The 12,403-nt window shown below is 34.4% G+C and overlaps 2 long non-coding RNA genes across 2 annotated transcripts; both read left to right on the top strand.

Moving 5' to 3' along the window:
* Positions 1-381: 381 nt before the first annotated feature.
* Positions 382-1,574, top strand: LOC143076649 (uncharacterized). The gene is made up of 3 exons (XR_012978734.1): positions 382-658; positions 1,021-1,110; positions 1,523-1,574. It is a non-coding gene; the product is annotated as an uncharacterized LOC143076649 (long non-coding RNA).
* Positions 1,575-9,230: 7,656 nt separating this feature from the next.
* On the top strand, positions 9,231-10,394 carry LOC143074824 (uncharacterized). Its single transcript, XR_012978107.1, has 3 exons — positions 9,231-9,478; positions 9,841-9,930; positions 10,343-10,394. It is a non-coding gene; the product is annotated as an uncharacterized LOC143074824 (long non-coding RNA).
* Positions 10,395-12,403: the final 2,009 nt, after the last annotated feature.

The following is a 12,403-nucleotide window of genomic DNA, read 5'->3' on the forward strand; positions in this document are numbered from 1 at the left end:
ATGTCCTACACCTGCAGAACAATAAAATAAGTGGCTTGTTATTTTTAACCTTTGTATGTTAGGAATAACATTACTAAAATGCCATAGCATAATTGTAAGAAATAATTGATTTTATGATGTACTTTCACCTGGTGTTTCGGTTTAGGTTTTATTTTACCTAGGCTTAGTATATATCAATGCGTATACATGCGTGTATGATTTAACTATTGAAGGAATAATAAAATAGATACCTGCCTACATAGTTTGGTTCAAAACGAAACAAATAGTAATATTGACCGACTATTTTTAAAAATTTAAATATATATGAAAATAAACTAAATATGCATTTATTGAAGAGATAATGAGATCTTACATTGATTCTCTGTAGCTATATATGTGGTAAAGTGTTATTTTAGGATATATGTATTTTATATATAAGTAATACTGTAGTATTATATTAGTGCATGGTTAAACTATACGGAGTGTATATTTCAGGTTCGCTCAGGTGTGACTTTTATCAGGTGTTTCAATTGTGTTTTATTGGTATTGATTAGTGGTCAATTCTTTGGCGGGAACTTTACATTTCTACATGGTCACTTTGTGTAATGGACACCATTTTCATTGTCTAGTAAATTGTAATATTATATTCTATTTGGAGTTTGGTTTTCCTATTTATAAGGTCAGTTATTCTTCGTATACTAATATATTAATTATCTATCCTTCTAATTATATGTATGCATGATTTACGAATGTTATGAACAAATGCATGTTTGAATGATGTGTAGATGTGATATGCAAGTGTAACAATGGAAAACTTAAAAGAACTTTAAATCTCTTTAATAATTATGCTTTTATGGTTAAAACAGTAAATTATATAAAACAGCTAAATTTCAGTAAATGGATTAAACTATTGAATTTTATGGAATGAATGTTTTATAATAATTTCAGATATTAAATAAAATCATAAATTGATAAAGATAACAACTATCTTATTTTGATATGCAGATTAGGTTAGTTATGAATTTAATATTTGTACTGCAGGTATTTTCCATATTGATGACCCACCATGTCGGCATCAACCTGATGTGATCGTACTTTAATTGTATTCAAGCCTTCACAAATACCTGTGAGGTAGGTTATGCTATGTTGAATCTATGTGCGTTTTGCTTATTGTATTGTCTGCTTTAGAAAGTGCTTTATGCTTTGTTTGCACGTATGTTCTTGCTTTGCATGTATATGTTATTTTTAAATATGCTTATTTAAATTTGGTATTTAACAGTTCATTGCATTACTGTTATAATGTATTACTAATGCATCGACATATGCATTATGATTAGATTTGGTATTTAGATGTATTCATGAGACAATAGAATTGGAGATCACTATTTCCGACTTAATGAAATTATATAGTATTCTTTTATTATTGAAATGCTTGGAAAAGTAAACAGTTTCCTTGTTCATAATTGTTAACATAATGTTTTAAATCTTTTATATAGTTACTTAATTATATTACATCCATTAATATAATGTATTGTTATTACAGGGTATTTATTTTGGATTACAATATATAACGAAATAAAGAATCCATAACTTTATATTGTCTTGGTGTAATCATTTGCCACGAAACAAGACTACATGTTTGGCGCCCAACGTAATATTTCGTCACAGATCAAATCAGTTGATGTCACCTGTGTTCTACCTGTGTGCGCGTCATCGATAATTCTACGTCACAGATCTACCTACGTATATCGACTGACCAGTAACATTTATTTAGCTTCCGGTGTCAACATTCAGCACGTTCAGAAATTGGATTCATGTGGATATCAACTTGGATTGTGAATTCATTAATGGGTCAGTACTGTGCATTGTATGTTTATATATGTTGTATTGTTTGTCATATGTATTGTATAAACCGATCATAATTATTTGTTCATTTGGAAATTGCCATTAGAAACTTTAATTGAGTTTGAAAAAAAACTTTGTCAAAATTTTCATTCATGTTTTAGTTTACATTGAAAAAAAAACACTTGATATTTTATATTGAATAGATAGACAATCGTTATTTGGTATTGAGCATACAGTTTACATGTAAATTAAGTGTGATATAGACATTATTCATACATAATTTTGTAATTAGACTTGAACATTTTGTGTTTGTTGAGACCCCATACACTTGTATCCCTACCCCCGGGAAAGGTCATAGAGGTCAACCGGAAGTACTAGATATTGACATTTTTGTTTACATTAGCAACTACATATCAGTAGTTAGCAGTTAGATACACTGATTTAAAATTTACTTTTGATTTTTGTGCATACACACATACACTTACATTGAAAATATTTTACAAATTTATTTGTTTTATTTGGACTTAGTAAAATTACCAGTGAGATATCAACATACACTGATTGATTGATAGTTACACATAAACACACATAGTCCATTCCACCTTGACTTAGTATTTCACATTGTACTTTACATTGTTTATATTTGTACATTGTCATGTTTATTGTTTATGTGTATTGCATTTGACATTGTTCATTGTTGTTTACATTGTCATATATGTATGTGTATTGTGTACATGTGTATTGTGAAATTGATTTGTTTGTGTACAATTGTCATTGATATTTGTTACATTTAACATTTGATGAAATAGTTAAACTTTTCTAGAAACTAAATTTTGAATTAAAAGTTTAAACTTTAAAAGTTTAATTGAGATCAGTGAGCTTGTGTAGTACAATTAACACTAAGTCTTGATTATTTAACCTTCATACTTACCATCCTTACTTATCCACCATATTACACCATACCTAGGAAAGGCACTTATACTATATTTAACTTTCTATTACTATTTCTTGGACTTAGTCTTTAGTGGAGAGAGTTATTTAGGTTGGTTTAGGTTAGCTTGGTATAGTTTGTTGTTAGTTTAGTTGTACTTTGACTTGAGTAGATTGGAACAGTGATACAGTATAGTTATCTTGTGATTATATTGTCCTAGTTGTATATATAGTTGTCTGTATATTCATTTGTATATATTTAACTTGCATATTTATTTACATATTTTTTTTTTCTCTTTGATTTGATATCATACTTGTTTGACATGGGTTTGTAGACGTACAAGCTTTACAACTCATATACAAGTTCAGGTTTTGCATATAGTTGGTAAGTCATTGTGGTTATATATATATTTCTTATATTGATTTGTGTTATTCTCTTTAGTATTGTTTATATATAGTGATTATCTTGAATTGGTTTTCATTTATTAATACATTGATTTTCTTTGTAGTTATTAATATCTTTATTTTCTTTTTGATTTTCAGATATACTATTTTGGTTTAGAGTCTATACTGTGTGATTTTGATTGACTTATACTTTATTTAGTTTCAGACACATATATTTATTTACTTGTATTTTCATTTGTATTTATTGTCTATTGGTATTTACATTTGACTTTGGATTAATTTATACATTTTCTTTTCAGATAATTTGAATTTGATTTTTTACATTCTTTACTTAAGCACTTATTAGTGTAATTACTTAAGCACATATCAGTGAAACTTATTTAGTCACTTCTTAGTGAAAATTATTTTAGTTTATTTTTTATTATTTACTTATCATTTCTTTTTCAGAATATTTAGTTTATTATTATCAACTTGAGTGAAAACTTTATTTCATTTTTTTTTCTCATTATTCATATTGAGTTGAATTTTGTTTTCTTTATTCACTTTTTAGTGAATCTTTATTTACAAATCACTTATAAGTGAAACAAATATATATCAACATGGCGAATCCAGAAGAAATTGCACCTGAAGATATCGCTCTGTTGAAATTATTGAAGAAAGAGGTGGGAGAACACCCAGTAGATATTGCAGAATTCATGAAGAAATGTTTGGCTTATAAAGGAGAGGAGTCTAAACCGAAAGTGAAAAATGAACCATCCAAACATACCAAGTACAGAGATCCACCCAGGATATCAAACTTTTCTGGAAACAACACCAAAGGGGAAACCAGCTACGAACTTTGGAGGTATGAAGTAACTGGATTGATGGCTGATAAATTATACGACCAAGAGAACATCAATTATGCTGTTAGACGATCACTGAAAGGAGATGCAGGAATGGTTGCTATGCACCTTGGAGCAAAAGCCAGTATACCAGATATCTTGCACAAGCTTGACAGTATATATGGAGCTGTGGAGAAAAAGGAGGATTTACTTGCTCAGTTCTACCGAGCCAGACAAGATGATACTGAGACAGTTACTAAATGGAGTTGTAGATTGGAAAACATCATAGGTCGAGCAGTAGATAGAGGATTAGTACAACAAAAAGAAAGAAATGGCATGCTACATTCTATGCTATGGACTGGTTTGAAGACAGAATTAAAGGATATATCAGGCCATAAGTTTGACACCATAAAGGATTTTGATGAGCTCAGAGTTGTACTTAGACAGATAGAAACAGATCATGAGGAGAGGAAGTTATCATCTCATAAGCCACAACCAGCCAAAGCAACTGCAATTTCTGATACTTCAATACAGGAATCACAGATGAATAAATTTGAAGGATTGATTAATCAACTTACTACCAGGATGGATAGATGGGAAACAGATTTTAGAGGAAGAGGATCAATTAGAGGTCGAGGTTATAGGAACAATAGAGGATATTTCAACAGAAATCAAGGACAGTACAACAGAGGAGGAGGACATGTACAACAGCAAGGATATCATGAGTCATCTACACCACAAGCTACTTTAACTTCAAATTACCAACACCAGGAAGAAAAGAAATGCTTTCGATGTGGATTACCAGGACACTATAAGATTGGTTGTACAGCAATATTAGATGGAAAGAAGAATTTAAACTACAAGAAGTCTATGGGTCAGGACCACCATTAGGCTTATGCGAGTCAACTACGACAGGTCCTTCTACACAGATACCACCAGGATTATTTGGAAGCCCAACAGAAACTGAGGTAATACTACATGGTAGAACAGTTAAGAGTCTTCTTGACACTGGATCAACAGTTTCAACAGTCAGCCACACATATTACAACAACAACTTAATTGATTTGCCACTTCAACAACTTAACACCTTATTAGATATAGAGTGTGCAGATGGACAGCAACTGCCATATGAAGGATACATAGAAACAGAACTTCAGATACCACTTCAGACTGAAAGATGCCCATGCATTATATTGGTGATTCCAGACAGTACATACAACACCCAAGTACCACTACTCATTGGAACCAATATCTTACAACACATCATGAAGTTATTGCAACTGCAACATGGCAACAGGTATTTACAAACATCAAAACTCAGCACTTCATGGTACCTTACCTTTAGAACTATCACACTCAGAGAAAAGGAACTTCAACGTCACAACAACACATTGGCTGTTATCAAGAATGCTATTGGCAAGCCAGTTACCATCAAGCCAAATTCAACGGTTCAGATACCAGGTTATATCGACAAAGAACTACCATATAGTACAACACCAGCTATGCTTCTTCCATCAACTTTACAACCCAACTGCAATGATCTTGAAGTAGAACCATCACTTATAGAATTCAAGTACAGAAGTAACGGAAAGATAGACGTACAACTTGCCAATGTAACATCACGCACCATTACCATTCAACCAAGAGCAGTATTATGCGAAATACAACCAGTCTGTATTGAACATCAAACAGAAGATACTGAAGCAAAGATACCCATTATTGATCAAGTGGAAATCAACACCATTGACTTAACAGAAGAGCAGTTGAAGATAGGGAAAGATTTTATTAAGTCATACGAAGACATCTTTGCTAAGAATGATCAGGATATTGGCAACACTACAGTGAAACATCGAATAGATTTGTTAGAGGAACACCCGTTTAAACAACGATACAGGCGTATACCACCAGCCATGTATGATGAAGTGAAGGCACATCTCAAACAGTTGTTAGGAAATGGAACTATTAGACCATCACATAGTCCTTATGCTTCAAATGTAGTTCTGGTTAGAAAGAAGAATGGCAAGCTACGCCTGTGTACAGATTATAGACAGCTTAACAGAATTACGAAAAAAGACAGTTATGCTTTGCCTAGGATTGAAGACCTTTTTGATGCTCTTGCAGGCAGCTCATACTTCACATGTGTTGATATGAAGAGCGGGTATCACCAAGTGGAGATTCTAGAACAACATAAGGAAAGAACCGCCTTCACAGTGGGTCCACTCGGGTTCTACGAATACAACAGAATGCCGTTTGGTTTGACTAATTCACCAGCAACCTACCAAAGAATGATGGAGGAATGTTTGTCAGATTTACACCTCAAGATTTGTTGCATTTTCATAGACGACGTGATTATCTTTGGCAGAACCTATGAAGAGCATCTGGACAATCTCCGCCTTGTATTTGACAGGATCCGGAAACACAACATGAAGCTTGCACCAGACAAGTGCTCATTTTTCAAGACCAAGGTGAAGTACGTCGGCCATGTTGTTTCAGCAGAAGGTGTGGAGGTTGACCCAGCCAAAACAGACAAAGTAGTGAATTGGCCAAAGCCCACCAGTCCTGAAGATGTTAGACGATTTCTCGGATTCGTCGGATATTATCGTCGCTTCATTCGACATTTCAGCAACATCAGTAAACCACTCACAGAATTGATGCCGAATCCGATGAAAAAGAAAGTAAAGAAACATGAGCAGAAACCATGGCACTGGGGTCCCGAACAAGACAAAGCGTTTGAAACACTAAAGGAACGACTTGTGTCAGCACCTATACTTGGATATGCCATTAGCAATCTTCCATACGAACTACATACAGATGCACCAGGATTTGCACTTGGGAGCTGTATTGTACCAGAAGCAGGGAGAACATTTGAGGGTTGTCAGCTATGCCAGCAGAAGTTTATCAAAGTCAAAGAAGAGATATCCACCACACAAGTTGGAATTCCTCGCTTTGAAGTGGGCTGTTTGTGAGAAGTTCAGGGATTACCTCTTAGGCAGCAACTTTACAGTCATGACAGACAACAACCCCATGACATATGTGTTGACCACGGCTAAACTCGATGCAACCGGTCACAGATGGTTGAGCAGCCTTGCAGACTTCAACTTCAACATCTTGTATCGACCTGGAAAGAAAAATGGAGACGCAGATGGACTCAGCCGAATTCCAGATGCACAAAGTATAGATAGTGGAGAAGTCATATCGATAGAATCCGTACAGGCTATCTGTAATTCACAGCTTCCGAACACATTCATCGAGAGTTTAGCTGTTAACCCAGATGTAGTGCAATCTGATGATGATGAAGATGAATACAAAGATGAAGATATCATCAATTGGAAACAAGCACAAGCCATGGACTCACAGATAGCGCCGTTTGTGAGATATGTTAAAGAAGGAAGGAAACCTACAACAGCAGAGGTTGGATCATCATTACTCTTGCGACAGTTTCAACACCTTATTCTCAAAGATGGCGTACTATACAGAGACGTGATGATTAGTGATGACAGGAAATCACAGCTGGTATTACCATCTGCACATATAAAGATCGTCCTTGAGGCACTGCATGATGATATGGGCCATCCAGGCAAGGATAGAACACTATCACTGCTGCGTGACAGATTCTACTGGCCAGGAATGGACAAGGCAGTTGATGATTGGATAGGACAGTGCAGTAGATGTTTGAAAAGGAAAACACCAGCTAACAGTCAAGTTGCACCCTTGGTCAGCATTACCACCAGATTTCCACTAGAGCTAGTTTGCATTGATTTCCTGAAACTTGAGCGTTCTAAAGGAGGATATGAAGATGTACTTATCATCATGGACCACTTTACCAGATACGCCCAGGCTATACCAACACGGAATCAAACAGCTAGAACTACTGCCCAAGCACTCTTTGATAATTACATCGTCCACTACGGAATTCCGCTACGCATACACTCTGACAGAGGAGCGAATTTTGAAAGTAAAGTGATCAAAGAGTTGTGTACTTTGACTGGAATGAAGAAATCCAGAACAACACCATACCATCCCATGGGAAATGGTATGCCAGAGAGGTTTAATCGTACTTTGATGGGGATGCTTGGTACATTAGATCGACAACAGAAGACTAATTGGAAAGCTTACGTTGCACCCATGGTTCACGCCTATAACTGCACTCGTCACGAGTCAACAGGAGTTGCACCGTACTTCCTCATGTTTGGACGACAGCCACGTTTGCCAATTGACTTAGCTTTTGGACTTCACAAAGACACCAAGATGCCAGCTACAAAATACATCAAAGGTCTTCGTGATAGACTTTCTTCCGCATATCAACTGGCATCAGAAGCATCAAAGAAAGCTCAAGCAACACAGAAGGAAGCATACGATCTTCGAGTCAGAGGAGCTTCTATATAGAAGGGAGACCGAGTATTAGTAAAGATTGTATACTTCGATGGCAGACACAAGTTGGCTGATAAATGGGAAGATATACCATATGTTGTTTTGGATCAACCAAATCAAGAAATTCCTGTATTTACCGTTATCCGGGAAGAAGGAGAAGGGAAAACAAAGAAACTACATAGAAACCTACTTCTTCCAGTCGGCTACATCAGAGACCAGGAACCAGTAGAGTTACAAACTACTAAACAGAGACCAACTCCACGCCCACATGCTAGTAAGCAACAGAAACTACCAGTGGTTCATGCAACCAAGGAGGATTCAGCTGATGACACAGCATCAACTAATTCAGAGGACTCCGAGGTTGGATTTGTGTTAACAGCGGACAGCGAATCATCTCTTGCTGAAGATTCCGATGCTAACGCAGATATAAGTGATGAGGTAACAAGTCTTTCTGGGGACGCCCAGATTGAAGAGACTGAACCTACTGGAAGCGCTTCCGAAGATGCTGAGAGTATTTCACCAGAAGATACTACTATTGATGATGATGATGTACATCAGGATACTGACGAATTACCACCGGTAGAAATCAGACGTTCTGGAAGGGAACGAAGACCACCTGCTTGGTTTCGATCTGGACAGTTCGAGACAAGTATGGCTGTTGCTGGACGAACTAGTATTCCAGAGTGGCGACAGAAAGCTGATTACATCTCGTCTTTGGCCCAGACGCCGTTATTTAAAGCAACTGGATTATAGAGAGATGCAGCAAGGACCATATTGGACATTGTCAACCACCATTAGTTGGAAATGACGGGACGTCATTTTACAGCTGGGGGGAGTGTGTGGTAAAGTGTTATTTTAGGATACAGTATATGTATTTTATATATAAGTAATACTGTAGTATTATATTAGTGCATGGTTAAACTATACGGAGTGTATATTTCAGGTTCGCTCAGGTGTGACTTTTATCAGGTGTTTCAATTGTGTTTTATTGGTATTGATTAGTGGTCAATTCTTTGGCGGGAACTTTACATTTCTACATGGTCACTTTGTGTAATGGACACCATTTTCATTGTCTAGTAAATTGTAATATTATATTCTATTTGGAGTTTGGTTTTCCTATTTATAAGGTCAGTTATTCTTCGTATACTAATATATTAATTATCTATCCTTCTAATTATATGTATGCATGATTTACGAATGTTATGAACAAATGCATGTTTGAATGATGTGTAGATGTGATATGCAAGTGTAACAATGGAAAACTTAAAAGAACTTTAAATCTCTTTAATAATTATGCTTTTATGGTTAAAACAGTAAATTATATAAAACAGCTAAATTTCAGTATATGGATTAAACTATTGAATTTTATGGAATGAATGTTTTATAATAATTTCAGATATTAAATAAAATCATAAATTGATAAAGATAACAACTATCTTATTTTGATATGCAGATTAGGTTAGTTATGAATTTAATATTTGTACTGCAGGTATTTTCCATATTGATGACCCACCATGTCGGCATCAACCTGATGTGATCGTACTTTAATTGTATTCAAGCCTTCACAAATACCTGTGAGGTAGGTTATGCTATGTTGAATCTATGTGCGTTTTGCTTATTGTATTGTCTGCTTTAGAAAGTGCTTTATGCTTTGTTTGCACGTATGTTCTTGCTTTGCATGTATATGTTATTTTTAAATATGCTTATTTAAATTTGGTATTTAACAGTTCATTGCATTACTGTTATAATGTATTACTAATGCATCGACATATGCATTATGATTAGATTTGGTATTTAGATGTATTCATGAGACAATAGAATTGGAGATCACTATTTCCGACTTAATGAAATTATATAGTATTCTTTTATTATTGAAATGCTTGGAAAAGTAAACAGTTTCCTTGTTCATAATTGTTAACATAATGTTTTAAATCTTTTATATAGTTACTTAATTATATTACATCCATTAATATAATGTATTGTTATTACAGGGTATTTATTTTGGATTACAATATATAACGAAATAAAGAATCCATAACTTTATATTGTCTTGGTGTAATCATTTGCCACGAAACAAGACTACATATATACTGTTACAAAAATAGAAGATTTTGTCTTAGTGATAATATTGAGATGTTTGGATTAATTAAGAACTCGTTCTTATTTCAACATCTCTGTAGATTTATGCTGTTAAAAGATAATTGTGTCTTAGGAATAGTATTGAGATATTTGGATTGGTTAAGGACTCGTTTTTATTTAAATATTTATGGAAAGCCTAAAAAAGAAATATGTAGTGAAAACCTACCTGAGACCGCTTGAATGAGGGTGAGACCCCCCCCCCCTAGTCTTTCAATGTCCATAAAAATTAACTTACTCATAGACTATGTATATATAAAGGTCGTATCAAAAGGATTTCCCATAATAATGTCATATTCGATATCTATGGAGGGCTTATATTGTCACTCTTCAGCTAAAAATTATCAAAATTTTAGGACCATTTTCACAAGTTGTCTATATAAAAAAGAAGATGTAGTATGATCGCCAATGCGACAACTCTCCACAAGAGACCAAATGACAAAGAAATAAACAGCTATAGCCATCGTACGGCCTTCAACAATTTACCTTACAAATTACCTAATGAATTTTAACTTGAATAATTCAAGCCCTTACCGTCTCCGATTCTCTCCACATTTCGAGGTTAATGTAGTAATCGATAGGGAGCGTATTATAACGCCTGGGTTATTCGGGTTAAATGTTAAATGAATTTGGAACTTTAGTTTCTAAGTAATTTGTTTATAATAAATATACAAAATAAAGTCGTTAAATCCGAACCTGATGAACCAAATTATCAGCTTTGTATCTTCGATGAGTTTTGTAAGAAATAATGTAGCTTTTCAATAAGTTATTATATATTGACTAATAAGAACTTAGATTAACTTATATAGATCTACATCTTTATTTTTCAAATAAAAAAAATTGTCGGAACCTATTTCTCTTATGGTCAACACTCAATGTGTAAATCAATAATTCCGCAAAATGTTGATTTAGTCTTTTGCACATTCCTGTTTGACGTCATATGTCCTTTTCCGCATTCGAACTAGTATCAGAAATTTTAAGATTTTTTGTACGCATCAGAATGTTGACAAAAAGAAGATTGTCAGGTAATATGGTTTAATGTTTTGTATATTATTGAAGAAATCACATATAGCTAAATTTGAACCAAATATACTGCCAAGGATGCCGCAGAGCAAAAAATATTTCAATCTGATATAAGTTTGACTTAAATAAAACAAATTTTATCTGATGATGTATTTATTTTAATGGAAATTGGCCAAATATGGCAAATCACGGGAGTGTAGTTATTATCCGCTGCAATGGATGAAGTGTACATCGTCTTGACCTTTGACAGTCATTACTGATATAACGTGTAACCGGGCGGGGACGTTTAGATATTTTTATCCTCGGGTTCGTACCAGTTTCCTGGGATTTGAAAAGCAATTCAAAAGTTCTAAAGTCAATAAAATGTTTACACTATCACTATCAAATAGGAAACAAACACTATACATGTACTACATAAAACGAATTTCAACATCTATCAACCTAACCCGAACCTGTTGGATTAAAACTGTTTAAAACCCTTTCAGTCCGATACTGTTTAAACCAACTGTTTGAAACTATAGTCTGAAACCTAAATGTGTGTAACTGGTTTGAAACCTAAATGTGTGTAACTGGTTTGAAACCTAAATGTATAAAACTGGTCTGAAACCCTAATGTATGGAACGGGTCTGAAACCTAAATGTATGAAACTGGTCAGACGGTTTGGAACTTTTGTCTGAAACCTAACTGTTTGTAGCTGGTCTGAAACCTAAATGTTTGAAACTCGCGTGGTCAGACGGTTTGGAACTATCGTCTGAAAACTAAATGTTTGGAACTGATCTGAGACCTAAATGTTTTGAACTGGTCTGAAACCTAAATGTTTGAAACTGATCAGACGGTTTGGAACTATCGTCTGAAACCTAAATATTTGAAACGGGACTGAACAGAAATGTATC

Source organism: Mytilus galloprovincialis, chromosome 5 (assembly GCF_965363235.1).
Source record: "Mytilus galloprovincialis chromosome 5, xbMytGall1.hap1.1, whole genome shotgun sequence".
Lineage (NCBI taxonomy): Eukaryota > Metazoa > Mollusca > Bivalvia > Mytilida > Mytilidae > Mytilus > Mytilus galloprovincialis.